General features: G+C 48.7%; 1 protein-coding gene across 2 annotated transcripts in view; it reads right to left on the reverse strand.

Moving 5' to 3' along the window:
* COPS4 (COP9 signalosome subunit 4) overlaps positions 1-24,063 on the reverse strand; it is a 785,196-nt gene that overhangs the window by 442,656 nt on the left and 318,477 nt on the right. The gene's annotated exons all lie outside the window — the stretch shown is intronic.

Genomic DNA, 24,063 nt, shown 5'->3' on the forward strand with positions numbered 1-24,063 from the left:
GGTTCACCCTGTTCAGCTATTTGGGCAAAACTATATTAATAGCAATAAGCCCCAGAGCACTGCAGAGCCCAATTGATGGGTGCACAATGTTCCTGAAAGGAAAGCAACTCCCATTCAACATTAGAAAGTAAAAGGAGTTGATCTTTGGGTGAAGAGGGCAGGATTCTGTAGGATCCCTCAATGGCATTGCATTGGAGCAGGTTAAGTATTTCACTTATTTAGTGCAGTCAAATTAAGCATGTGCAATATTAAAAGTTGGCAACTTTTCAGGTTATCAGAAAACTACATCTACAGTACACATATATACAGTAAAGTCTTGGGCTAAATATCTTTTTGGCACAGACATCTGGGGCTGAGTGTCTTTGGAGTCATTACAAAAAGGTAAAAGACTTGTTCCTCAAATGTGTTTTAGGTACCTGAAATCAGCCCCCAATTGGGCTGCACTTCACCAGGGAATGTGGTGTCTCCTACGCCAACTGTGGTGCTTGATGATGTCACTCTAGCCCAGAGCTTTTGGGGCATCTTATAACCAGGGACTGGGCATCTACAATACTTTGACTTTCCCATGCTCATTGCTTATAAGCCCTTGCACATTGCTCTTCTCACCTGGTTAATCCTATAGCAATCAATTAAAGTGATCAAACTTCCTCACTTGTTGGGTCCAAAAAGCGATAAATAGTTGTGACTAATCCAGAGATATTGTCAATTCTCTACAAGGGGGAGACCTTTCCCATGAGGCCAGGGTGGTGAGGCCGCTACCCAATAGTCCCCTTGAGGGGATGTATAGAGTGAGAATCTCATGGGGAGAGACGGTGCCCAAATATTCCCTTAAAAGAGCCAGCGGATCCAGCTTCTCAGCTCTAGCCTCACAACTGTGGAACACCATTCCACTGGATATCAAATCCACCCCCACCCTCCAACCTTTCAGAACTAAGGTCATCTCTTGGTTACTCAACAAATAGCCAACTATATATGCACGTAGACCTAAAGTAAGAATGTATCCTTTACTATGTCTGCCTGTTCCTACCTCTGCACTAACTGCTCTCTTGTCAAATATACATATACTGCTTCACAATTGTACAAATGTTCCTCATCCTTGCCTGTAACCTGATGTTTTTGCCTGTAAATTTATGTTTTAAGCGCCCATATACCCTTGGGTCTGGAGTGCTATACAAATAAATAAACCAAACAAACTCCCCCCCCCCCCCCCAAAACACCCACCCTCTGGGAACAAGGGAGAACATCTCAGGAGAACGCAGTATTCCAACCCTCCACCCACACCCTATACACCTCCCAACCCCACAAACCTCACTAGCATGTCCCAGACTCCATATGCGTTTTTGTAGGGCTGAAAACCTACCTCCTACTGTGACGAGGAAGAGTATGAACTACCCATACAAGACATAATTAACAAATACTCGAACGAGGTCCGGAACCATGAAGAGCACCAGTGAGAACTCGAATGGGCATTCTAGTTTTTTGTGCCCAGTTACAATAAAAAGGAAAGAAGGACTTGCCATGTTGAAAAAACATCCCTGGAGGAGCAGAGGACTGATCAGCGGTTTGGTGCAGGACAAAGATAGGGTGGCAGACCGGGACGCTGTTGGCAGGAAGTAGGCGTCTCTACTGGATCCGATGGGGAAGAACTCATCTGGTGGCTGGAAAAACAGACAAACCAGAGAAAGCAAAGGGACCGCATGTCCAGAACGGGCAAAAATGCTGGAGGAAGCCAGCAGCTGCAGAACCGTCAACCAAAGGAAGTATGTGAAGGCAGCGCAAAGCTCAAGAACGAGTCCCAGGACAGTCCGAAGCCCACGAGATGTTCCCTAAAAAGGTAGGGAAGGAACTGGGCCAGCTGGTGGGGGACCAATGGGAGTGTTGGCAGTTAAAAGGAAATGTTAGTGAATCCCAATCTGAGAATGGAGGTAGTGAAAAGCCCCCCAAAGAGACAAATATTGTGATTGGAAAAGAGGATTCGAAAAGGGGAGGAACTCTCAATGAGGGGACAGTACATAATCCCACAACTTGAGAGAGACAGAGTCAAAAGGACTTTGTAAAACATCTTAGTGACAGTACCTGGCGGTATAGTGAACCAGATCTGTCAAACGAGCTGAATAGAGAAATACGGGTCTGGGAAACACAAAGAAGTCAAGAGTGAACGACCCTCTTCCTCGTGGTAGTACTTGTCAAGCCAGAAGGCCAAGTAGGCTATACTGGGGAAACCTGGGTCAAGGAGCATACTTTTATGTGAACCGTTGGGAAAGAAAGAAAAGTGTGAAACAAGGATCGCCAGGGGAAGGGAGTCATTCCCCCTGGGAACCGCAGAGTGTGACGTGACTGTGAAACCAAGATACCAGGAGAAGGGAGTCATTCTCCTGGTAGTGCAACATCTACAGGGAAAATTCAAGAAGTCTGGGGAAGGGAAGTACTCCCCAGGTCAATGCAAAACCAGTGAAGAGAAGGGAGTCATTCTCTTGACAATTAAGAAAAAAAGCACTCTAGCCAAGAGACCAGGGGAAGGGAGTCATTCCCCTGGTTGTGTGTGAGAAACAGTGAAAGCCAGACACCAGGAAAAGGGAGTCATTCTGCTGGTAGTTTAATCTGCAAAAAGGATCAAACCACAGAATATCGTGATCCAGGGCAAGGGAGTCATTTCCTCTTGAGTGAGAAAATGGAGAGCTTTTGGGAAGTATTCCAACTTAAACTGGTTAAGAACTTGCAAACAGAACCGTGCTACCCAGTCCGGGAGAAGGGAGTCATTCTCCAGTACCAAGAACATGGACTAAAGACGAGGCACAGAGTTCTGCACTGCCTCGATGGGAGGTGTGCATTGAAGTTCTACTTGGATAGGACCAAGGGCAGTGCACCTGTGCCCATATTCTCCTGGACATAACGTAGTTTAGACATAAGTGCAAGGAACAGAATTAGAGATTGACACAAGACGATGCACTCTAAATTTACAATGACATTCTGACAGACCCATTAGTACTTTAGTCGAGGTCGGTAAACCCCTCAAAGATGGGGAAAGTTAAGTGTTCTCTATTTTCTTGGTGAATAAAAGTCTATAGCAACCACTATGCCACCTCTGTATCAGTCTCCTTCTGCACCCTCACATAGAGCAATAAAGAGCAGCTTGACTAGGTGAAGAATAAAGAACACTTCATAATAACCTCAGTAGGCATACGCAGGAGTATCTGCTCTGGAATCGAAAACAGATGGACAGACATTGTAAAATGTCAGCCCCCTGCCGATTGGTGCCACTTTAGCACAGTGGCAGTATTGCAAAGAGGCAGTGAACCTGTGCCCATTTTGTACTGGTTTGGAGAAAACCATTGGAGATGTTCTCCTTTTCAGTCCAAGGTCTTAAAACATTTACTGAGTTACCCCATTCCCCATACTTGCAGGTAGAGGGTTTAACCAGTGTCACTTGGCTCTCCTATTTTTAAAATTAGTCTGGACGAAACAGTAGCCAGGGAAACTAAAATATCAGCACTGAGAATTAGGAAGAATGCTTAGAGACTCCTGTGCCAAGATGACAGCAATAAGAGCCTTGATCACTATTCACAATCCCTCTCTCAAAACTGACAAGACTGAAGTCTTATTCTTTCCTTCTAACACTTCCTCCTCCCTCTGCCCCTCCTCTATTCATTTCCCCCTTCTAATCTTCCCTTCTCCACCCATGCTCGTAATCTAAGCATTCACTTTGAGTCTTCCCTCTCCTTTACCCATCAGATTTGACTTACCTCTCGCGCATGTCGATACAATCTCTTCAATATCCGTAAAGTCCGCTCTTCTCTCACCTTCCATGCCACCAAACTTTTAATCTCCTCCCTCATCTTCTCTCACCTTTTTTGTTCTTCACTCTTCTTCGGTCTCCCTACTTCCCATCTCGCCCCCCTCAAATCTACCACTCTGCCATCCGCACCCTTTGTCTTCTCACGATTCCATCTCACTCTCTTACCTAGGCTGGCTCCCCTTCCACTCAACTTAATTTCACTTTCTTTGCCTTGTCTTTAAATCTATTCATCACCTTGCCCCCCCCTTATCTCCTCTCTTTCTATACCCCCTCTCGTTCCCTTCGTTCTGCGGACCTCTTACTTTATTCCCCCTTCCCCTGGTGCCTTTTCTCGCTTCCGCTCCTTTCAACTCCTTGCCCCTCTACATTGGAACTCTCTACCTCTTTCTATCCGCTCAATCCCCACCTATTCCTCCTTCCACGCCTCCTTGAAATCACTCCTTTATTCCCCAACCTGACACCTTCTCCCCTTTCACCTCTCTCCCTAGTACTCCCTCATCATTCTCCTTACCTTCCCTCCTAGGTCCTTCTCTCCTCCCACTGACTCCCTTTTGTCCTTACTCTCTCACCCTCTTCCCTTCCTTCCCCATTTCCTCCTTCATCCTCATTTGTAAATTGTCCTAATTACCTTACTGCTTTATGGGTTTGATTCATACATATCGTTTGCTTCTACAGTTTTTGTTGGATGTATTCTTGTTTATCTGTAAAGCGCTTTGGATTAAAACGCTATATAAATAAAATAAATACAAATACAAAAATACTGTTCAGGGCAACATCAGAAAAATATTTGTGGATTGGTTATTGGTCCATTGTTAGAATAAAGAATGCATAGTAAAAAGTAAGACATTTTATTGCCTATTGTTATTTTTATGTTTTTAACATTGGATGTCTAAGTTGTTGACTTTGTTGCATTTTGTTAGGATACTGTTGTAGATCAGAAGTATGACACAGACTCCTTGTGGCCATTACAATGCAGGTTTTATTAAAGCATAATCAAAATGCCTACCTGTCCCTATTTCTATGGGGTGATCCCTGCCTATAAACTATGGTGTTCGTCAGTGTCCACCGTCCAAACTAAACCTAACTGACCTTACCACTAATAGAACTAAAGACAGGAGAAATACTCCCTTCTCTTGGTGCTTCATTAATGCCATTTTCTTCTTTCAGCACAATATTTTTCTTCTTTCTTGACTTCTTTTATCATTTCATACAGTTGCCCCAAGACAATTACAATCATTTCCTTTCCTGGAATTTGGTTTCTTGGGTCTTGACTAATTACTTAGCTTATATAAGATGACGTTCCCCTCCCCCCAGGGTATTGATACCGAGTCTCTGAGGAGTTTCTCTATACATCTCATTCTCTTTTACTTAGGTTATGTATTCTAGATCTTCACCATCTTTGGCCTGGGATAGATATTCGTGGTTGCCCTTTTCACCAAGCACGTTTCTCACTCCTTGGAGTGCCTCACAGTCTCTATTGCATTTGTATTTCTCGCATTAAATACTCTGGTTCTTTCCTCAGGAGTTTGTATATTAATTGTAGTATCGTTTACAATATTAACTGTACTTTAGCTTCTTTTCTCATCATTCCATTTCCTTATTCTTTAATTCATAATACTGGGACGAGTATGAATGGTCACAATTATTACCCTTGTGCCTCCCGTTTCTCCCCGTTAGCGGTGTTTGCCTGGGGTAAAGAAAATAAATCACTGGGGCCTCGGTCTGCTCAGGGTATATTTTTTCATGGTCCAGCTTCACTTCGGCATCTCGATACCCGTATCCTCACAATATGGTTGATCAGCTCCTCGGGTAACCTGGTGGGTAACTATCGCCTAGTGGTTGCGGTGCAGTTTGAGGGATCCTCAGAACACCACGGTATCTGAGGTCACGCCATCACATTCCCTCTCTCATCTCGGCTCTCTGGACGCTCTGCATCCTGTGTTCCTCTTGCAGCTTCCCTGCAACTTTCAAACTCTCTGGCTTTGCCAGCGGCAGAGTCTCCACCCTTCCCATGTATTGCATCTGCCTTGGGGTTCCCCTAACGTATGAGCCTTTCTGCTGCAGCGTCTCTTCAGACTTCAGCTTCTTCATCCCATTTAAATAGGATTCCCTATTTAATGGGACCTATGCATCTTCGACTTGGAAATAATGAATTGTACCATCTTCTTCCTAGTGTATACCATGCATGTCCTTCATGTTTTCTGATATTCCCAAGTATGCCATAAACGAATTTGGTAGGTCTCTGAGGAACGGGAGTTTGTCACCACAGATGGAGCCTCTCCTGGTGAGGTCCTGCTTGCCTCAACACCTAGGGAGTGTGCTGCAGAGCGGCTCATCTCCCTAGCTTCACAGGGGAGATTCAGGGGAATTCGTCCCTTCTCCCCTTGGGGAGAAGGGACGAATTCCCCACGTTTCCTCGCAATACACATTGTATTGAAGTTTAATTTGACTACGTAGTAGTATGATAACATGTAAATTGTTTTATTGATGGCAAAGTTTAAGGATTATTTATAATCTGAAATAAACTTGTATGAGGATTCTGAAGCCGCACGACGACAGGCAAACAATTCAGAGATCGTCAAATAATCATATCAGACTTTGAAGAACCCACCAGACAGCAGAACAAACAACTAACCCGATACCAAACATGGTACGCTCAGGCAGGGTCTCAAACACTACCATAAAGTACCTAGAAACGTACATGCACACAAAGTTTTAATCCTTCCAATAGGTGCACATCAATACTGCAGCCATAGCAATCTTGCGCCACTCTCCTAATTTCCTACTCAAACCCATCCCCTCCTCAAGCACCAAGAGGCCATGCTAAAGGAGTCCGAATAAAACTGAATTGTCAGACTGTACACTATATAATTTGATACCTTTGAAGTCATGTTCTATGGATGGTGCTTTACCATTAGTCAGAAAAATCGTAACCGCTGAAAACCCCATGCCCAAAAACCTAAACAAGGATGCGAGGAGGAAGCAGAAGAGATTCCAGGCCCGGGAGACATGTATACCCTACTCAAGAGGATATCTCCGGATGTGGTGGATGTGAAAGTCTGTCTGACTAAACTGGGAAATATTAGCATCCGGGTAGCAGAATAACCAAGGTTGAGAAGGACTCCCCGGACATGGCTAAGGAGCATAATGGCAGGTTCAGAGCCTATAGGGACATGAAATGGAATCAGTCTTGAATGAGTCTTAGTAGTGCAGAGCTTGAAATGAAGATCAGGAATCGCAATCTAGGCCTGGTTGCCTTGAAGGAATTGGGAGTTGGTTAAGACACAGAAGCTTTGGTGATAAGAATCATTTCTGGGATTCCAAGATGGCCGCCCTTCACTGAACACCGCGGCTCCCGAGCTCCCGACCTGCATAGCACCTGAAACGGCAGTAAAAGTGTATTTAACCCTCCCCGGTTCTCGCTTAGTATAGATGCCGACACCGGAATGAACTTGAGCAGCAGGGGCAGCGCGAGGCGGCATTCAGAATGGTGGCGGACGGAAAACGGAGTCTGCCTTCAGCTGTGTGAGCCGCGGCCAGTAACCTTGAGGGAGTCCAAGACGATTGCCTCTACTTATGTCTGGGCTGCCCGAAGTGAGTTTCTACTGTCGGGGAGACTTCCCGGTGGGGAGTGTGGGGACGGACCCTGTTGGGACGGAGTATGGGAGCAGCGTGGAGTGCTTTTCCTGGTTCTTCCATCTCGCCCGCTCCCTGCCACTAGGACCCAGCTGCCGGTCGGATCGGAGGGGGTGCCCGATCCGCTGCTCGGGGCGATCTTCGTGGCGTCCAGCACCTGTGCTCCAGAGTTGGGGAATTCGGGGGGGAATACCCCTGACGGCAGCCACCGTCCAGTAATCAGGGCCATCAGGACACAATGGCCCAGCTTTTTCCATGGACCCCCGCCCCTGAATCCGCTGCACAGAATACAGACAAGGGGCAGATAAAATAACATACCGGCCCAACGGAAAGGGGGGCCAGAACGACACGAGAAGACGGTTCCAGCCCTGAGGCCCCTGTGGGGGAGATGTGGCGGCTCTCAGCCCAGCAGAGATTCTTTAGGAGTAACTCGGCAGGAGCCCGTGATGGCCGCTCCATAACCTACACTGCGGTCTCTGAACTCTCTGTCCTGCTCCTGTTCCTACACTGATTTGGGACTTTCTTGGCCGCCTCCTTGAGTGTTGACTGCTTTGATTAGCAACCTTATCTTGGGACATTATCTGCGGACCTTCGCTGGGAACACCCTAACAGAGTGGCCTTCGGGATTTCAGCTGGCCCGCACCACCATCTTGCTAGGAAGCCGCTGTACCCTGGGGCATGCGGTACTGGTGGAGGGACAGCTCCGCGGTGGAGTCTGTTCTGGGGGTGGCGGAGGAGGCCCGTGCGGCATTGTGACACCCCGTGGTCCCTGGCACGTTCTAGGGGGGCACGGCGTTGTAGGGGCGAGAAGACCCTGGGAGGCGGCGGTTAATTATCAAATGTGCAGGATTGAAATATTGCGCCCATGGAGAAAGACAGCTGAGGGGCCCACTAGTCTGGAGTAGTTATTGACCCTGGCCGGTGTCCTTCTTGTATGTTGTCAGACCAACGTGGAGACCTAGGTGGAGGAGCAGTGATGGTTGTCTGTTCACGACTGAGTTAGCTACCCATAGGAGTGCATAGATCCCTGCTTTGGTTTCGCTGAGACAGAAGTCAAGACCTGTGTCCCACCATGTCCAGAAACAGAACTAGGGACCCCCCCCTCGGCCTCGAAGTGCACTGGGAAGAACCGGGAGAGCTCCCTGCCCAAACTCTGGGCCAAAGATCACGACCCTGAAGCTGATGATCGTCATAAGGAACATCAAGTGTGTGATGGGACAGGTGGTCAAAATGAGGAGTCTTATCCTGACCGTCAAGATGAACTGGTTACCAGCACAGCACTTAAACAACTCCTCGGAGAAATGGTGGACAAAATCACATTGGCGAGCCAGAAGCAGATGAACACTCAGAGGATTTGGCCGAGGGACTAAAAGACAAAGCGGGATATCCGCAATGTTGAGGAACGAGTGGACACTAATGAACGGGCCATTCAGGACCTAACTGAAGACGCGAGGAAAGTGGAAAATCTTCTGGAAACACTGGCACAGGCTACCCAGAATTTGGAACTACAGGCAGAGGATCTAGAGAACCGCTCTAGAAGAATCAACATACGAGTTAAAGCATTGCTGGAGTCCGTTCAGGCCCAAGACTTGGCGCAGACCCTCACAGCCGTCTTTAGAGACCTTCTAGTGGCCTTCCACAACTTTGTGACGAAAGAAAAGATCCTTGGAAAGGCGAGGGAAGCTGGACATCTATTATAATGGCGCTGAGATCTTTTTGAATCAAGATCTGTCCCTAATAACCCTCAAAAAAAGGAGGCGAATGCTCCCAGTCCTGAAATTTTTATGTGAAAAACAGATCAGGTACAGATGGTCCCATGAACAAGGCCTGCATTTATTGGGCATCAAGGAGCAATCAATCATCGGCAGATCGAACTGGCCATTCCGGCCGCCGTAGCTTGAACAAGCCTTGGGAGTGGGCTACGATTAAACACAAGAGGTCAAAGAAACTGGCCGCTCAGATGGCGGATCACAACTCACCGGGGGGGAGCCGTTCATATAGCCAACCTGCCTCTCCTGATGTCTCAGCTGACACTGGAGTCCCGAATTCATAGGGGGCCAATTGACTAAGTCCGGGGAGGGCACCAACTGCATAAATCTGAGTTTCAGGTACAAGATTGCAAAAGCAGCTATAAAAGTTGAGGGCAGGAGAGGGAGGGGAGAACATCTTGGGATGGGATTGGGAGATCCCGCATTGGAAAACACTGGGCTACTCTCGGGACTCAGCTCTCGTCTTTTGGTGATGAGGGGGGCACGTTGCCAGCTGAGCCCACCCGGGGGGTATGAGTTTTGGGAAGGGGGAGGGAGAGAGGATCATCAGGAGCAGAGGGGAAGAGAGATCCGATCGGACCACACATCCTGGATAAGGTATCGGGTATCCTGAGAAAATGGGGGCAGGGTGCGGTTGACTTAGTTTCTATAAATTGTACCTTTAAATAGTATGGATGAACTGAAGATATTATCCCTGAACATGAATGGGCTCAACTCTCCAGTTAAAAGGAAGAGGGTTGAGCTCTTCATACGCAAGGAGAAACCACATATAGTTGCCATGCAAGAGACCCATATCCAAACAAGAGATGTACGAAGAGTCAAGGTCTGGGGTTATGGTCAGTTATTTCAGGCCACACAGGCTTGCAAAAAGGGAGGAGTGGCCCTTGCTCTGAAGGATGGGTTAGACCTGTCGATCAAGGCACAACCGAAAGAGGAACAGGGGAGATACCTGGGGTTGATATTGGAGGGCAAAGGAGAGGTATATACAGTCGCCACGTTATATGCACCCAATGCTGGGCAAGATGCCTTCCTCCAGAATTCTTAGCCGCTTGAGGGACTTTGCTAAGGGACGTATTGTGTTAACGGGGATTTTAACATGGCCTGGGACACCTCCAGGGATAGAATCAGGACTTTATGGGGATCATCAGGCGGGCCCTCCGGAGACCTTAAAAAGCTAATTCAGGACTTGGCTCTAGTCGACGCGTGGAGGGAGACACAGGGGTCAGGCAGGGGGTAAACATTTTACTCATATGTCCATAGAACCCATTCCCGAATGGATTACATCTGGGTCTCAGCCCTTCTCCTGGGATTCATCACCGAGATCTCACTTGGGCCCATCGCGATATCAGACCATGCCCCTAAGACATTGATTCTGCGCAGACCGCAGGGACCCCCTGGGTTATGGAAATGGGGCTATCCCTCTTAACTGTTTAAAGACCCGGTTCTTCTTGGGGAAGTAGATCAGGAACTGGAGGAGTACGTGGAGAAGAACAGTTGGGACGATATTACCACGCAAATATGGTGGGATGCACTCAAGGCCACGATAAGGGGGAAAATCCTGGCAATTAAAGCTAGAAGGGAAAGGGAGTTAAGGCTGGAGGAAGAAAACCTGGGCAGGAAACTCAAGGAGGCAATGACAATATTGGCCACCAAACATACGCCGGCCGCAGCTAGAGCAGTCCGCACGCTAAGAGGGCAATTAAACCTTATCCAAACTAGAGCGGCCGAGCGCAATTTATTGCGCGTGCGCCAAATGTACTTTATTAAGGCAAACAAATCTTATAAACTGCTAGCCCGAATGCTACGTAAGGATGAAAAGCGTAAAACGATTCTAGCAATCAAGGGGGAGGGTGGTCAGAGGATTACGAATAATGAAGAAATAGAGAGGGAATCCCACCAGTTCTGTACCACCTTATATGCATCAAGTAATCCTGATGCCATGTTGCAAAAGGCTCATCTGGATAGGCTTGATCTTAGGGCCCTTTCAAGTGATGAGCGGGAACAGCTCGAAAGGGAAATAACTGAAGTCAGGAAAGCAATCTCTGCACTCTCCCCGAATAAAACCCCAGGCCCGATGGCTTTATGGTTGAGTTCTTTAAGAATCAAAGAATTTCTAATTCCCCAGCTTACTAGGCTCTTTAATTACTTAGGCTCTTGTGGCGTCCTTCCCAGATCTATGGAAGAGGCCAAGGTAACTCATATACAAACAGGGCAAAGATCCTGAGGACTGGATCTTACCGTCCGATTACACTCATAAATGTTGATGCGAAGATTTATACAAAGGTCTTGGCATCTCGGTTAGACTCCCTCATGCCCAAGCTGGTCTGACACGATCAGGCAGGCTTTATAAAGGGGGGGGCAGACCGCTGATAATGTGCGGAGAGTGCTCCATTTGAACGAGAAATCCCAGATTAAGGGGATCCCAGCTCTCCTTCTAGCGGTTGACGCCAAAAAGGCTTTCAACCGCGTGGAGTGGGGTTTCCTCTTTGGCACAATGACCAAAATGGGATTCATGAATCGAGTGAAGGCTTCCTATCGAAGTCCATCCCTTCGTCTAGCAATCAATAGCCAGATCTCAGAATTGGTGCAAATGGAGAGGGGTACAAAGCAAGGATGCCCACTTGTCCCCGTTGCTCTATGCACTTCATTTAGAACCTTTTTTAGAGGCGATAAGAGTGGATGGGGGGATAAAGGGCATCGCGTTTGGAGGGCAGGTCCATAAAATCGCCACATTTGCGGATGATATGTTACTCACACTGACTGACCCAGAGGCATCGTTACCAGCGCTAAACGAGGAGTTCGACCGATTTGGGCAGGTTGCAGGCCTGAAGGTAAATACCAATAAATCGGAGATCCTTGGCCTGAACCTCCAACCAACCTTGGTGCAAGTTGTCAAGCAAGACTATGCTTTCAGGTGGGCAAGTGGGGGACTTAGGTATCCAGGGGTCTATCTTACTAAAACTGTGGAGGAATTATATCGGGCGAATAACCTCCCTCTGTTGGAGAGAATTAAATCAAAATTGGTAGACTGGGGCCCGTTGTACATTTCATGGGTGGGGCGCATTAATGTCCTTAAAATGACAGTGCTACCTGGGCTGCTGTACTACTTTGCTGCCCTTCCAGTAGCCGTTCCAAATTCCTTCTTTAGAACCCTTCACAAGTTTACTAATTCCTTTATCTGGAATCGCAAACGTCCCAAGGTAGCCTCAGCTCAATTAGGACCCTCACCAACCAGGGGGGGCTTGAAAGGAACCTGATTTTAGAGCTTATTACTTGGCAGCCCAGGTGAGGGTTCCTAGAGACTGGCAAAGAGACGACCAAGACAAACCGTGGAGGCCAATGGATAGGGCGGTGGTGGCCGGGAGGCTGGAGGGAGCGCTTTGGCTCCCAAGAGCTGACAGACCCCCTCAGATGTATAAGAGCCGAATTACTTCGGCCGTAGGGATAGCCTGGGTCTTTGAGAATCCACAATTCTCACCGGGTTGTAAAAATTCGTCATTTGATGCTTGGCACCTAGGGGGCTGTCAGATGCTTCGAGACATGTTTGTGGGGGGCAAGGTAAAGGAATTCGAGCAGTGTAAATCAGGGTTCGGACTGAAGGAGACCCATAGGTATGGATATATACAACTGAGGCATTGGTTATCCCATCCGGACCAGAGACAGGCAGGCACACGTCCCTTAACCTTGTTTGAGAAGTACGTAGATATGCACAAGGGAGACGGGGGCCTCATAGCCTCCATCTATACGTTTATTAAACTGGGGGAAGGCTTTCCACTTAGAGCTTACATGAGGAAATGGGAGACTGACACGGGCACTGTAATAGGAGAGAGAGAGTGGCAAGAACTGTGGAAGCAGATTCCGAAACTCACCAGGTCCATCCAGATCCAGGAGATGTGGTTGAAGCTAATGCATCAGTGGCATTTAATCCCGGTCAAAATAAACAAAATATTCGAACGAGCTTCTCCGCTTTGCTGGAGGAACTGCGGGGAATGTGGCTCATGGGCCCGCATCTGGTGGGAATACCCAGCACTGGTCACGTTTGGGGTACTATCCACCAGGCCATTGAACGAGTACTGGGAATCACGCTGAGTGGAAACAGGGGTCTCTATATGTTCGGCCTAAATCGAGCCCTGATGGACATCCCTACGAAATCGGGCCACATAGTTTACGTCACTATGATTATGTCTGCAGCATTGACACTGGCGTGCAGGTGGAGGTCAAAGGAACACCCCCTCCCCGACCCCCGAGAGCACGAGTGTAACGCTCACCTGATTCTCGCAGAGGCGCCGGTCTTGACTGGGCGACTACCGTATCTTCAAAGGTGATGTGTAGCACCCGGTTGGCTCTTTGGGCTGGACCTCTGTGCACTGTATGCCTGACGTGTAGAATAGGATGTCTGCAGATAGAAAATATGGGGTTAATGAACTGGGGTTATTGGGGTGTCCCTATCTCTTTCCTCTTCTCCTCTCCTGTAGACCCCCAAAGGTTAACGCTCTCACCTTAGGTAAGTGAATGCCGAGCTCTCCATCTGCCTCGGGGCAGGGTGCTGTAGCCAGTTTCTTCACTGGATAGGTAGCGCAGGCCTCTTGACTTCAGAGGACTGCTGTCCGTCGTTTACTGCACGAACGGTAAGTTTCGAGTCATTCAAATGTCTTTTTAAAGTCTTTAGTAATGATGTCTCTTGTTTTGCAGGGTTCCGGCGATGGCGGATGACGGGCTGAAGTGAGTTGAAGATGGAGCCCGTGTGATGGATATAAGCGCCTGGAAGCACGTGAGTAAGCGCTTGATGCCTGCTTCACGATGCGCTCTAACTGTCTTTTTATTTTGCAGGTACGAGTTCGGAGCGGCTGCAGGGTGCCGGAATAACCACTGGATTAGATGTGGAAAGGAGTAATGGCACGTGAGTATTAAAGTTCCCCAATGTCTTTAAACGCACCTTGTTTTGTCTTTCAGATGCGGATGCAGCGCCGAAGGCCTCCGGAGCGTGCGAAGAGTTGGTAAGCTTTTGCCTTTCAGATGCCGGAATGCAGTGTGAAGACCTCCGGAGCGCACGAAGAGTAGGTAAGCCTTTGCCTTTCAGATGCCGGAATGCTAACCTGTTCTTTCTTGTCTTTATAGGTGTTGCTGAAGACTGGATTCAGGATGGTAAGCCTTTTTCCTTAGGCCCAGGACTGGATGCAGAAGACACGATGAGCGTCCTGCTGCAGAGGGTGCAGAATAACGCAAAGCAAGATTCATCCACCGGGTGTGGTTTAAATAGCCTCCTGTAGTGCTTAGGTGTCTCCTTCCACAGCCACGCCTAAGTAAGAAAAGAGTTCCTGGTAAGAAAACAGTTCCTGCCTTCCAGAAGAGTTCCAGTGTTCTAAATCTAGGGAGTGGCTCCAGCCCCACCCAACAGGAAAAGTAGTTCCAAACAGAAGAGGATCAGAGGCTCAACTGGCAGGCAAGTAAGCAGCATGGTCTGCTGCAGGTAAGTCCACCCAAGCATTATGAGCCCGGCGCTTCCAGCGCTGGGACTGGGCATATTTATGAGCCTGGTGCCACTGGCGCCAGGACTGGGTCCAAAAGGTCCCAATTGGGACTGGTTGGCACTCGGAACCTGGGTTATGAATCTGCTTCCAAGGGAGTTGGGAAAACCCTGACCTTTTGGAAGCAGAGATCATGACAACGAGTGGGTGGCAAGGATGTGGTCGATCGTGGCCATGGAATGGCTCAGATACTTCATGCAAGGACAACATATGAAATGTATATCTGACTAGACACAGTTACTGAATTTTTTTGAAGAAAGGGTCACGCAGAGTTTGGTGCCCCAAAAGTATGGCACTACTTGGAATCATACTTCCTCAAGAGGACTCCGATCCATGAACGGACAAGAGACTTGAGTGGATCCAGATCGAACTCAGATAAGATCTCATCATCTTAACTCTCCCTGTTGTCGATCTTCTATCGCACAAAGGATACAGCTTAGTTTTACTGCTCTTGAAATCCGGGGGGGGGGCGCAAGGGGAGGGTGGGGTTTTTCATTCCCTTATCTGTTGGTATCTATTTGAATTTTTTCAAGTTTTTTTGCTGTGTTTGATCATTGCTTACAGTAAAATGATAATAAAAACAAGTTTTAAAAAAAGAATCATTTCTGAAGCTTATGGGCGGGTATTTTGGATGCAGCTGTTCTGGACTTTGCTTTCAGAGCACGTAAGTAGGATAACATGGTGCTGGGAGATAATTTGCATCATTTGTGATTTCGCCAAGGACATCAAGGAGAAGAGGAAAGCTTTCACTAGGCAAAAATGAGAGCCAGGGACTGCTCTGTTAAGGCTAACAACCCTGAAGATCTTTTTTTGTGGAGGGTATCAAGGTTACCAAATACCCAGAGGAAGCAGTTGGTTGGCTGCGGGATGCCCAGTTGAAGGACAAGAACAAACTATGAAGTATGGTTTTAGACAACATTGTTTTATGTTATTTTTTAACTTTATTGTTGATGTTTCCTTTACCGTTTTTAGTAATTTTAATAGTGGTTCACGTATATGTTCAGTTTCATTTTAGTTCCTGTGTCCTACATTGTTATGCATCACTTGATTTGTAATTCGTTAAATTATATAATATATGTTAGGAGATGGTGCTTTTTGCGTGGTGTAGAGGTTCCTTTCTCGAAGATGGATGCATTGGAGTCAAGGCATCCACGTTATGTGGTCCCCTCTGTCTCATGTCGATCTCTGTGTCAAAGACATCAGTCTTGGGTTGTGACTTTTGATTAGCCAAGGGTGTGTGCTGTGTCGGTTTCCTTGCATGGACAGGGCTATGGAGCTTTCAGAGCTTGGTCTGGTGGAGGGGCAATGGCGCATGCGCTTGTGGTGCCCTGTGGGTAGTGATGGAATATGCTCGAGGGATCGGCTCGTTAACGTGGATGTAAGCTCGCAATGGTGCTTTTTGAAACAAAGATTTTACTTCAAGACGCATTAATTCACTTATTAACCCACTGTAAGGGGCTTCTCTAACAAACTAGTATGAATAGTAACTCAAAAACAGAAAATGGCACACCAAGCTAAATCCAGGTAATTAGTAATTAGGTTAGTGAAAGATCAGAAAATGAAGGATTGTTCATTTGTAGGTAAATAGAGTTGCCCTTTTATTTGTGACATGTGTTTCGGCCCCACTTGGGCCTTTTTCAAACCAGGGCTATGTATATCCGAATATCACAATACACCGGTATTAGACATAGTAACAAAACCATACAGAAATAATAATATGATCACATATTATACACAAAGAGTACAACCCACTGAAATGACGCATAAGGGTACCAATTTAGTCATTAAACTGAAATAATACCAACCATTGTTAAAGAAGAAATAAGGCAAACAGAAATTCACATGCGATTCATTCAACCAATGCATGTTGATAGTTTATTAGGAGTAAGTACAGACAGAGTGGTTGATCCCATTATGAATGCACACACAGCAAATGCACAGAGAGAATTTATAAGTTACTCACCGTAGTGACTAACGCATACTGCATGGGGGTCCCTTCCTAGGGACGAGAGAGAACCTTTTTCACCAGAAAAAACCTTCCTCTTTAAATTTAGAGGCACGTGGGGGTGTGGCCCTGGGAGCACGCGCTGCCCTGACTCCGCCACCACACCTCAGTCCCCATAGACGCGTAGACAATAGATTAACATTTCCTAATGACATCAGTTATATTAGGGAGGGGGGGGGGGGAATGGTGGGACGTATGGAGGAAAGGGTCGCTACAGTGAGCAATTAATTACTCTTGCGTCCCGTCCCCTTTCCTCCATACTGTATGGGCAATTACAACTGAGTGTAGCTCCAGGGTGGAGAGGAGACCCTCCTTAAGCAAACAGGTTCCTAAGAACCGCCTGTCCCAAAGCAGTGCCTGTTCTAGAGCCGGCATCCAAACAGTAGTGCTTCCAGAAAGCCGAATGGGTGGCCCAGCTGGCTGCCCTGCTTATGACTTGCCAGGGGACATGCTGTTGGAATGCGATGGCCGTTGCCTTGGCTCTGACCGCGTGGGCGTGCATGTTGGCCGGAAGTGGCTTATGCTGTCCCTCGTATGCTTCTTTGATGGCCAAGACCCTCCATGGGGCTATGGAGGCCTGATACCCGTCTTGAACCGCCAAAGGTGATGAACGTGCGTTCGACTTGCGGAAGCCCTTGGTCCTATCCAACTAGAAGTTCAATGCACGTCTGACACTGACATCGAGGCAGTGCAGAACTCTGTGCCTCGTCTTTAGGCTCGGCAAAAAAAGCAGGCAGCTCCATTTCTTCGTTCAGATGGAATGCAGAAGGCACCTTAGATAGGAATGCTGGGTGTGTCCGAAGGACTACCTCATCCTTGAGGAACGTAGTATAGGACTCTGCGGCAACTACCGCCTGTATTTCGCTGACTCTGCGAGCCGAGGCAGACTAACGAGGCCGTCTTAATGGTGACCAGCCCGATGTCCGTGGACGCCATTGGCTCAAATGGTTTGTGCGCCAGGGCCCCCAAAACTATTTTGAGGTCCCACACAGGGTGCAGCCGCTTAATGGGCGGGTAAAGTCTAGCGAGTCCTGTCAAATGTTTGACAATCTGGTTGGAAGAGGAAAAGACCTCCTCCTCTGAGTTTCTGTAGGCCCCAATGGCTGCCAAGTAAGTGCAGCAAGTGTCTACCTGCACGCCCAAATGGGCGAGGTGCGCCGAGGAGAGCACGTCGTCCAAGGTACATGCAAGTTGGTTGATATACTTCGATCTGCACAGTGGCAGAACCTGGTCTGGTCGGTCATGTATGATCTCTAGATTAGCCTAGGAAAGGCTGAGATGACCTAGCGTGACCTGCTCAGGAACCATGCTGTGAGGGCTACTTTGTGACGCGGGGTGGATGACCCTGCCCCCCTGCTGCGCCAGATGATGTTCTGGACCAGTTGGAAGGCGAATGGGTGGTCTCTACAAGAGGCTGGACAGCTCTGAGAACCATGGCCTGGCTGCCACCATGGGGCTATTAGAATGATGCTGAGGTGCCGAGACTCCTTGATCTTGCATGTCACCCTGTGTATCAGCGGAGTGGACGGGAAGGCGTATGCAGCCATTCCGTCCCAACGAATCTGGAATGCATTGCCCATGGAGACGGGGCCCTGACCCTGCCAGGAGGCGAACAGTTGGCACTTCCTGTTGTCCCAGGAAGCAAAGAGGTTCACCTGGGGGGTGTCCCCATTTGCTGAAGATATCCTGTAGTACTAGGTCATTCAACTGCAACTCTGAGTTGTCCGCTCCCAGTCTGTTGAGCCTGTCTGCCTCCAGGTTGGCTTTCCCCGGAAGGTGAACGGTCGTGAGGTAGATGATGATGATCTCCAGGGCCCATTACCACATGCTGACTGCCAGTCTGCACACTGGATGGGATCTGGTACCTCCCTACTTGTTGACGTAGAACATGCTGGTCGAGTTGTCTGAATGAGGACGACCTTGCCCCCATGACCAGAAGGAAGGCTCTGAGCACTAGCCAGATGGCCATCAGTTCCAGCAAATTGATGCGATACTCCTGTTCCTGCTGGGACCAGGTGCCATGGACGCAGTGTTTGTTCAGGGTGGCCCCCCAGCCCTCGAGAGAGTCGTCGTAGTGATGCTGACCTGTGGGGAAGGAGGCCGGAAAGGCTTGCCCATCCGCAGGTTGCAGTCCCAGGACCACCATGTACGGTCCGGGTGAAGAGAAGGAGGAACGTTGCTCATCTCTGCCTGAGAGCCTCGTTCCTGGTTCCATGACGCTGCAAAGTGCAGCTGTATCCTCCTCATCCTGATTCTTGGGTGGGGGGTGGCCAATAGGACCGCTGAAGTGCGTTGTGGCCCTCTTGATGGCCGTGATCTTGCCTTCCGAGGGAAAAACTCTTCGAGCACGTGTCCCAGATGAGACCCAAGAAGGTCAATCTCTGCGTAGGCTGCAGCTGCGACTTCTTGAGATTGAGCGAAAAGCCCAGATCGTGCAGTGTGTTCTTAGAGCGTGGGAAGTGTGGTGCACCGCTTCCGGAGAAGTAGCCCTGACGAGCCAGTCTGAGGCTGAAAGGAAGCACTTTTTATTGGAAATGGTAGCCCCATGATCCTGAATCGTAGAAATGAACCATGAGGCTGCCAAATCGGGATGTGAAAGTACGTGTCCTTCAGATCCAGGGAGCACATCCAGTCTCCCTTGCACAACGTCTCCACTATCAGAGCTGCCGTAATCATTTTGAATTTTTGTAGAGGTAGAGGGTGGTTGATATTGGAAAGGTCAAGCACCACTCTCAGGGCCGCCTGGTTCTTTTTCTGAACGGCGAAAATCCTGGAGTAATAGTCCAAGCCTCGCTGGGAGGCTGGGACTTCCTCCACTGCCTGACTCTTGACGAGTGACCAGATCTCTGCCAAAAGAGTTGCTGTCCCAACCTGTGGGAGTCAGAGGGAGAGGCTGTGATAGGTATGCAGTACCCCGTGGATACTACGGAGAGGATCCAGGGTCCGTAGAATTTTGGCGCCAGAAGTGTGCATGGAGAGCAAGCCTGCCCCCCACTGGAGACACATGGACCCGGAGGGCATGTCATGCCTTCTTTCCCTCAGAGGCTGTTGCGGAGGAGGGGGACTGGAACAAGCCCTTACCCCCTCCTCCCCCCCCTCTTTTTGCTGCTTGCGCCGATGTTGGGCAAGCAAACGTTCCAGCAGCCTGGACCTCAGCTCTTGGAAGCCGCGGAACCCTCCATATATACACCCCTTGTCCGAGCGCTGCTGCGACTGGGTTTATGTTTTGGGCGTGGTCTTTGTAAGGATGGATAAAGACGTGGCCGTTTGTGAGAAGGTTTATCTTTTTATCCAGCTCCTCGTCGGCGGTGGAGTGGAAGAGGTCATCCCCCTCCACCCCTCGAACAACAGGTCTAAGATGCGTTCCGGGACATCCGGGTTGAATATCTTACCACGGAGCCAGGCCGTTCTTCTCATGTCCGAGGCAATGCAGATGGCCCAGCCAGATGTGTCAATGTGGGCCAGCATGGCATCCGTGTTGGCTTGACAAAGATGCAGGGACTTGTTGGAATACAGCTTCTTCCCGTACGCCTCCAAGATCTCCTCCTTGCCTAGCAGAGCTGCAGACGAGGAGGGCGAGGACAACTGAGGCTTGGAGTATAGTGATGCTGCAGCGATCACAGAGAAGTGTGGCTGAGGATGGGGCGATAGCAAGAGTGTATCCCCCTCCATATGCCTGTAATTGGCATCCAGGCTTCGATTGACCGGCTGGACCGAATGGGGCTTGAGCCAGCCCTTTTTGGCCAAGGCAACTACGTCCTCCTGCATCGAAATCCCCGTTCTCGCAACGGGATGTAGCATGAGGACTTCGGCGAGGACCCCCTCTGCTGGTTGCTCAACCTCAGGTTGAGGATGGCCTAAGTACTCTGCCAGTCCTGCAAGACATTTGTGGAAGGCCCTGGCTGACGATGGTGTGTCGGAGTTCTCTTCCTCATCTGTGTCCACCTGAGGATCCGGTTGGTCGAGCACCGGTGGAGAAGTGCTGGGAGCTGCAGGCTGAGGTGATGGGACCGGAGCCAGAGGTTGGTACAGAACCGCCAGTGCAATCGGTTGGGGGGCGGGAGCGGGCAGCGGAGGCTGCACATGGACCAGGGGTGCCTGTACTGGGGCCTGCAGGGCCAGGGCCATTGGCGGGAGCATGTCCCTGATGGCATCCCTGAGGATGACCCCCATCCGAGGATATTTCATGAGCCAGAGGAACCTTTCGCAGGCCGGAGGGGTGGTAGGCGATAGGCGATATTGACGGGACAGCGGGCGGCTGCTGGAGCCGTTGCATGCCCTGCCCATACGGACGAAGCGGAAACCTGCCCAGAGCAAATGAAAGATAGGCTGTAGGCCACGTACCTGGTTGACACCAGTCCCACCTTGACACTTGTTCCTCCACGTGCTTCCTTCCTTGGTGCAGTATCGGGCGGGTGTCCCTCATGTCTGGCATGTCAGCCGTCTCGTCGAGCTGCCTTCCACGTGCTTGCATCGTATTGCTTGGCTCACTGGGCCCAGCCTTGTTCAGGACACGAGTGTGGATCATGAGGCCTACCCTGTTCCTCAGGCAGAGGCCTGATGGGCGTTTCGCCATCGGCGGATCTTCCGGTAGAACTGCGTATAGGTGCCCCCTCTGACATGTTGCCAGTACTAGGGCGTGGCCCCTCAGGTCACGACCCGGTAAAAGAACATTCTGGTCCCTCAGCACTGACACCGGGAGAATCCACTGACCACTCAGCCTGCTGGCTGTTAGCTGAGGTAGTCTTGGTACGCATGCTGGTATGAGGACCCGAGCGGTCCCTCGCGCGCAGGCGAGTCCTTGGGAAGGAGTATCCCTTGCGGGGTGTGCTGGAAAAGAGCAGCCCTACCTTGGGCTTGGATCGATGATCGCCAAATTCCTTCAGGTCCCCTGGAGGCGATCTCTGGAAGAGCTCCCTCCACCTGCCTAGTCTGTTCTTCAGAGAACTCGAGGAGAGCGCGTTGCACGCGGTACAAGCTTGCCAGCCGTGGTCTGTACCAAGGGAAGTTAGGCAGAGGGCGTGGGGGTCTGAAATTGGAAAGAGCCTGTCGCAGGATGGACACCTGCTGAACCCTATAGAAGTCGACATGCGCCATGGAGGAGTTTGATGCCAGAGGACAGAGTACCTGAACGATAAAGACAAAGAGAAGAGAAGTATCCACGCGTGGAATTACATGGCCGAAGCCAAACCTAGGAGCGCTGGTGAATTCGGCCCGTTCCTGTTGACGCGGAAAAGGGGACTGAGGTGCGGCGGCGGCGTCAGGGCAGCGCATGCTCCCAGGGCCACACCCCTGCGCGCCTCTAAATTTAGAGGTGAAGGTTTTTTCTGGTGAAAAAGGTTCCGTCTCCCGTCCCTAGGAAGGGACACCCATGCAGTATGGAGGAAAGGGGACAGGACATAAGAGTATGGGGTTGGAGATCAGTGGAGGATCACGAGGGAGAGAGTGAAAAACATACGAGAATGCGATTCATGTAACACTATTACCACTAATCAAAAACCTGAGCCCTTCTCCGCAAACGGGCAAGTGTATTTGTTAATTGGATTGTGACGTCCTTAACTTTATTGCCATGCATGTCCTTTAAAGACCACTGTGCTACCTCTATTGCTTATACAGCATTCCCAGTGTAACCAGTATTGCCTGTTAAGTGATGGGTTATACTGTTCATGCGTTTATCTGCTATATCTACAATAAGTCCTACTTATCTAGGTAGTTGTGGTTCAATAACAAGCGCATGCTTCTTTAGCACCGGAAATTGACTCGCATTCTATGCCCTTGGATTTAACATAGAACAATTAAATGCAAATATATTCCAGTATATATGCTCACCCGATCATTGACACGAAGAGAACGGCTTTTGTAAAATAAAAGGGTTGGTTCCCAGGATCCTAGAACACCAGGGGTGCACAATGACAAAATATTCGGGAATTAATCATTTTATACATATATCCTATCAAGTTCCTTCAAATTTCAAGTACGGAAAACCGATCACAAATTTAGTTTTATGGTCTTAAACGCACAAAGGGGGTGTTATTGTACACATACTAGGACCATCCATGTTATATAAAGATGTCTCATGTGTACCATCCGAATCGCACATAACATTATCCTTAAAACTAGGTGCTACCTATGACACGTCTCATTGGCACAAATAGGGATTCTTAGCAAGTTCCAGAATACACTGGATAATTTGCTGCTTACCTCCTTGTTAGGGCAGGATTGATTTCTGCTGCACTCAGCGGGTGTAGAATCAGTGCTGGTGCCGCTCGGAAACTGTTTAGTGTTGTTGGTGCATGCAACGTCATGCGTAGTGTGCAGGACGTCATACGCCATTCTGCCATTTTAAAGGAAGTCAGATTTTGCCTGACCTGCCTGGAGTGCAAGGAATAACTATATGAAACAACTGGATGTCCATATTTCAAATATTCGCATCTAATTACTTAAAGAATAATGAAGACTGTTGAAAAATGGATTAACCTTTATAGGTTAATGATTAAGGTATTCCGAATGTTGAATTTGGTTGCTCAATTTAAGCTATAAGTATTCTTTTCATAGTGCATTTGGATACGGTTCTCCCCGTAAAATGTGAGGTGTGCCCATATATGTTCACATAGGAATGTATTGTTAAGTGTTTACCTGCAATTAATTGGCTGTCTAGGGATGTTTTATCACTTCCAGACAAAGGACCGCCATTCCCCCCATCCCCCATCATTGTGCTACTTAACTCAAAAACCATGCCTGAACTACATGATTCAAAGCAACATAACTGGTTACATTATATGAATGTTCCGATTGGCAATAATGATGCAATGCTTTTAAATAAAACCCTATCTCATGATCAGTGTCGAGGCCAACCTCCGTGGTTCGCATGCTACAAATTAATCTGGATTCGACTTGTCGAAGTTTCAATTATTTGATCCTCCCCTTTTCCCCCCAGAGAGATGGCAATCCCGAGGGAATGAATGCATGTGCAAGGCAGCGGCTGAGATTTAATGATTTTGTTTTAGCATCACAACATGCCTAAATTCTGAACATTAAAAGAATGGGTTAGTTCCATAGTTTTGCTACGCACCTGCTCAATTCTTTATTTTGGATACATTTTTGAGCTTGAAATGAGGAATAGTGTACATCCCTGCTCACACTCCTTATCAAGTCTTTTGTGACACGTGTAACCTGCTGCTTTGACCCCAGACAGAGTTATGTGGACTCTGAAAGACGCAGCGCTGTACATGACGTGCTCCCATTGGTGTGGTATGTTGCTTTGGAATTGAAGGTGGGGAATCACAAGGTTATGCACTCCTTTCCTGGAATGGTTTCCACAATGAGGTT

This window comes from Ambystoma mexicanum, chromosome 6p, assembly GCF_040938575.1.
Source record: "Ambystoma mexicanum isolate Mex_15411 chromosome 6p, UKY_AmexF1_1, whole genome shotgun sequence".
NCBI classification, from domain to species: domain Eukaryota; kingdom Metazoa; phylum Chordata; class Amphibia; order Caudata; family Ambystomatidae; genus Ambystoma; species Ambystoma mexicanum.